Below are 6,000 nucleotides of genomic sequence, written 5' to 3'. Positions count from 1 at the left end.
GCAGTTAAGGCATTTTGCAATATGTGAAAGGGACCATGAATACTGGCCTTAGCATCACCGAATCACCGTCAACTTCCATCAGCATATTTACGGATGCTGATTGGGCAGGATGCATTGATGATCGACGCTCAACGGGTGGTTTTGCGGTCTTCTTAGGATCCAATCTGATTTCATGGAGTTCCAAGAAGCAACCCACCATGTCTCGGTCGAGTACCGAAGCAGAGTACAAGGCCCTAGCAAATGGTACAGCTGAAGCAATCTGGATGCAGTCAGTGTTGCAAGAACTAGGAGTTAAACAAGAGAAGCCACCGATTCTCTGGTGTGATAATCTTGGCACCACCTATTTGACTGCAAATCCAGTATTTCATGCTCGCACCTCAGGCGATCAACTCGCCGATGTGTTCACCAAGCCGGCGACGAGACAAATGCTGGACCGATTCAAACACAATCTGAATCTTGTACACAACAGTCCAGATTGAGGGGGCATGTTAAAGGAATCAGTAGATTGATTAGTACGTGATTGTGTAGCTAATTGCACTTGCCATATGTGTACATGCCATATCTGCACTTGCCATATGTATGATGTACGTATGTGTTGCTATATATATACAAGAGATTGGCCTACGGGCTCATTACGGCAAAACACTATTCTTAACTCCCATCAGCTCTCATGCAGCCACACCATTGTTCATACAGGAGCAGATTTCCTGTGCCTTTCATCTGCTTGGCTCTTGTTCTACTGATCTCCTCGCTTTCTCCGACCAGCTCCTGCATGAAGCACGAGAAGAGCTTCTCTTGTTCTACGTACTGATCTCCTTGCCCTCTCCGACCAGCTCCTGCACGGAGCAGGAGAAGAGCTCGCTTCTCCGGCTTCTTGCTGGGTTCGCGGCCTTATAGTTATAGCGTCATGGCGCAACGGCACAGAGCCAGGGGTTGCTAAATGGTGTCAGAGCGGAGGGAAATTGGGGCAAAATTTTAAATGGGGCAATTTTTGGAACAATTTTTTGTTAAATGGGGCACAAAAACGAAAATCTTGCTAAATGGGGTAAAAACTGTCAAAAAATGTAACTTAGGGGTAAAAACTGGAATTTACTCTAGTTATATTAAAAAAAAAATCATAATTATTGGTAATTTGATATGCATTCCTCAAAAAATCTACATAACTATCAACGGTTTGATCATGTCCGAGTGTATGTGTACAGCTAAATTATCAATTGCAAACTGCCATGTTTTCCTCTACTCATAATTCCTTCCCTCTTCTCTATCTCTTACCTTGTGTGTGTTGCAAGTGATTAGGCTGTGTTTGGTTCGGGAGTTTGCTGATAAAAAGGACAATACCCCATGCCATGTTTTCCCTTCTCTTCTACGCTTTGATGACCTCTAACCGATAAGAACAGCTTTCCTTACACTTGATATGTCTTTTTTTATCTTCTACGTCATGGCTAAAACTATTAAGGGAAAATTACCACATTCTTGTCAACTCTAGTATCATTTTTCCCTCTCCTTCTAAACCGACAAGGACAGTACCCCATACCACAATTTCCCTTTCTTCTTCTACTCTTTGATGGCTTCTAGCTGATAAAGACAACTTTTCTTACACATGCTAGTTCGTCTAGCGCATATCCAACCTCTGTTTTTATCTATTCTTGCTCTATGGTGACTTCTTATTATTGCACATCCATTTGGTAACTTCTACATGAATGAACATGCAAACCGGTGAGGACAATCGAAACAACCGACTACTAACATTTTTCTTAAGGTGGCACCAACCCATTAGTGATGAGCATATTAAGAAATGCCATAATTGATTGATCAACATAAACTCGTCAGTAATTACCATATTAAGAAATTCCAAAATTATCATAAATTTTAAATGCCATCCAAAGATGTTAAAAACATTAAATAAGGCATTAGCATTAAATATCACGTCACAATTCTCTACATAAATTTCCCGTTGGATCCATTTTGTTAGTGTATCAAATAAAATTTTCAAGATCAACAATGCTGGGGCCGTTAATATTAAACAGCAGGGCAATACAAAATCTAAACAACAGTACATAAAGCAAAATGCATTGAAATAATAAGAAAAGGCTAACTTTCATTTCAGCCCAAAACAGAAGTTTACCTGGATTGAGTAAACCTGGGCAAGAGCCCATGGGCAGATTCAGCCCGTTATCATGCCGAAAGCCTAGCTACTGCCCCGCACTGCTCCGAGCCGTCCGATTGAAGCCGATGGTCCTGATCGATCCGGTGCGGAAGAAAAAGGGACGGAGGAAACCCGGCCTGCCCGTTTTCTCCCGTCCTCGCACCAGAGAACGGCTGCGGCGGTTCCCTCAAAAAAAAAAAAAAAAAAAGAGAACGGCGGCGGCGGCGCGGTAGGCGATGCACTCCCCTGGCGGCAATGGCGACACGGCGGCCGTGCTCCGGTGCAGCCTCGCCGGATGGGAATGGTGGGGTTCGGGGGGGCCGCGTGGTGCGCGGCGGACACGTGAGCGACGCCGCAGTGCTGGTAGCGCGTAGGGCGTCAGCACGGGCGAGGTTGCAGAGAGCGGTGGCGCTGCGGCGCGAGTTCGAGAAGGGTTGCGCCATGCTGACCGTGCGCCTGCGGCAGGTCGTCGAGACGAGATGCACGCCGACCTCTCGTCCGATGACGGCAGAAAGCTCAAGACACTCCCCAACGTGTATGAGTAACAATTAGAAGTTATACTCGCGCAGATGGGCCTGAAAAATTCCGTACTGGAGAGTACAAGATTATCAGATGGACCTGAAAAATTCGGTACTCCTTGTGATCCATATTATTTGTTGAAGTATTATTTGTCAAAAAAATACTTATGAAAACATTAGATGTACGTAGATATTTTTTAAACATAGATACATCCATGTAGGTATAATATGTATCAGAGGGGAGTAACAAATTTTAGATATAATTGCCAGTAGAGAAACATTATTTGTTCATTGACATGCAGGTATAGCTGTGTGGAAGGCAAATTCTGAGCCAAAGGATAGCGTGTGAATGACAAGGTCACCGGCTAGCCAGGTCATGGGACAGCAAGTGATTCGTGAAGGCCAAAGGCAATCGGAAAGATCCAGTCATCCAACCGGGCAACCGGTTGCCGCCGGTCACTGAGAAATGTACATGAGAGAGAGAAAAGAGGACTCTCTAGTTTTACTTCCAAGGAAAATGCTCCATCCGATTCTAAATTGTTGTCGAAATATTACATGTATCTAGACGTTTTTTAAGAATAAATACATCCATATTTGAACACATTTGAGTCAAGAATTTACTATGAGAAGGAGTAGTATTTTAGGGTTTGCATGAGGCTTTGTAGGGCCTGGAGTCAAATGGGTTATGGTTTAAAACTGGAAAGGTGTATCCGTAGAAATCACACACGTAGACAAAAAAATGAAGCTTATCTGGGAGCGTTTTACTACGATGAATTTACTACGTAGAGATGCCCACGGTATTTGTTCTCCCTCCTCCCTAATTCTGCTCTAAGCTCCAGCTCCCTCTTACACCGACAGCCCTCACGGTTGGCCTCCTTCCAACTAGCGGCGCATGGCACTCGTCATTGTTGCTAGGGCTGTCTCCAGGACGGCGAACGGTTCCAGAGGAAGGCAGCAGCAGTCACAGAGCAGTGCAGGGCGGCGAGCAGCAGTGCAGACAGCAACGCTGGTAGCAGCAAAGGCACCAGCAGTAGGGGTAGCAGCAGTGGTGGCTGAAGAAGTCTTAGGCGGCGTTACCAGGGAGTTGGGGGAGGGAAAGGAGAAAAAACTCGAAGCCTCAACGTTCGGGAGAACAGGCTACACTGAGAAGATTCAAGTGCTACGTACCGAGGCATGAGGTGTTTCCGCACACCGGCATGCTCGGAGCAATCTAGAGCCTCCAATCTGAATCTAATGGACGGAACTAAAACATTTGACAGTTTTCTACTTAGCCTCTTAATAAGTTTTTTTGTGAATGAACCCACACTACATCCCTGTAGTCATTTTTCTATTTATGCACTTAGGATTTCAACTATTGGTGCAAACAAATTTTTTATTGTTATACTATTGAAATGATTATTGCTAACGAAATTTCAATCAAATGACTTGTCGACGAAAGTTCAATGATATACACATAAATTTTAAATGATGTACCAATGGAATAATTGCACATTTGGATTTTCAATGGTGTATTTGTGAAATTTCAATGAGATTTCAATGAACTTTGTTTGAAATTTGATAGATACGAAACAAAATCATGGATCGTATTGAAATTTCAAATTTGTTTGAAATTTGAGATTTCAACTGTGGGGTTTTACTTTCTTTTCTTTTCTTTTTGATTTTCCTTATCCCATTCAGTTTAGATCGTATTGTTTCTCTCTTTTTTTTAATCTAAACTCACGCAATGGCTCACACAAAAGGTGCTCTAAACATACTATTTCGGACTTCGAATTTGACAAACGCACAATCGACAAGACAAGATGGATCCAACTATGGTCTCGGATCCTCCGTTCAACTTACGATGCAAATAGTCAAATCTTTAGTCAACGCCTACGAGCCATCTCATTACTAACCTTTAAGGGTGTTAGAACTAAACATGTCGCCGTCGGCTTCACGCGTTGCCGGCTTCGTCCTTCTATCCGTCGTCGCCGTTGGGGTGAACCATCGTGGCCGCCGCTTTCTTCCGCCACCAATGTCGCGCGAGCATGTAGAAGGTCACGATGATCACGACCCCGACGCAGAAGATGACTATGGAGATGAATAGCGCGTCGTGTGGTGAGTGGCCTAGGTCGAACACCTCATTGTTCTCCGTGTCACCGCCGCCGCCCTCCCTGTTCATGTTAAAACCTGCAAAAAAGTGCAAGATGACCTTCATGTCAGGGTAGAACCGTAATCAAAATACCTTAATTACTGTTACCGGCGAAAGGAGATAAAACGCGAGGCATACCGAAGCAGCCGCTGGTGTATGAACCACGAGAGCGGATTCATCTCCTCGGCCGCACATACCGAAGCAGCCGCTCGCCTCCACGGTCTCTATGATGTCAAGTGTCATGAGCAAATCAATCTGTAATACCAAGATGCCAATTGAAGGGGAGGCAATCTTTAAGAAATGTCTTGGGGTCCTATAGCATTCTCCAAGACGCAGAGACTGACTTGGTTGTTATATTAAATGGTATGCAAGAGCTATAGCAATACCAATGGAAGCATTTTTCCCTGCTAAATCTGGATTAAATGGTTCCAGTTAGATAAATGCACTTATTGTGTTCAAAATGATTGACAGGTACTCATGCATTGCTACGGAATGTGTATACATACAATGATAAAGTGTCCGGAAAAGGTTTAGTATCATGCAAAGGGAACATCGGCTGCTTCTGTGAAGAAACTGCAACAAATATCATGCTTACGCCTAAAAGCAGCATATTATGCAAGTTTAAAGGGGAAAATACCTTTGAGCTATAATGACCCCCTCTGGAGGCTCTGGGATGCGTTTGTTATACTGAGGGTTAAGATAGGAACAGAAGAATATAGCACTTGGAAGTTTTACATGTTAAAATACATACAAAACTCTGTTATGGATGATGCCATTGAACCCCTTAACTGGAGATCCTACAGAGATGTTGTCCAATTTTGTCGAAATAAGCAAAGAAATCCATTTATTCGACCTTTGAAACCCAGGGAAATATATCAAACAGTGTGAATAATTGTCCTATTTCTGAATCCCTCTTCTACATGGGCGGATCTAGGGGGGTGCCATGGCACCCGCTCCAAAAATGCTAATTTGTACTATCCTAGTATTAAGCTTAATCAAGTTTCACTAATGTTTAATGCTAAAAAAATACTAGTAACTCACATGGTTGAACCATCGGGTCTAAACCCACTTATACTGGCTTTGAGCTAACGAGGCACTGATATCTACAATAACAAATTGATTTCTCATGTTTTCTATGTTCCGGAGGATAGCAAGCGCAAGCGGCAAGGATAAACCCTATCTCACTCGTGGACACGGCTTCTGGACTG

The 6,000-nt window shown here is 43.6% G+C and overlaps 1 long non-coding RNA gene across 1 annotated transcript; it reads left to right on the top strand.

Annotated features, from left to right (window-relative positions):
* The first annotated feature begins 2,319 nt into the window (after positions 1 to 2,319).
* LOC112271815 lies at positions 2,320 to 3,272 on the top strand. The gene is made up of 2 exons (XR_002965273.1): positions 2,320 to 2,776; positions 2,967 to 3,272. It is a non-coding gene; the product is annotated as an uncharacterized LOC112271815 (long non-coding RNA).
* The last annotated feature ends 2,728 nt before the right edge of the window (positions 3,273 to 6,000 follow it).

Source organism: Brachypodium distachyon, chromosome 3 (assembly GCF_000005505.3).
Source record: "Brachypodium distachyon strain Bd21 chromosome 3, Brachypodium_distachyon_v3.0, whole genome shotgun sequence".
Classification (NCBI taxonomy): domain Eukaryota; kingdom Viridiplantae; phylum Streptophyta; class Magnoliopsida; order Poales; family Poaceae; genus Brachypodium; species Brachypodium distachyon.
The sequence above is the reverse complement of the archived record's forward strand: the minus strand, read 5'-3'. Positions and strand labels throughout refer to the sequence as shown.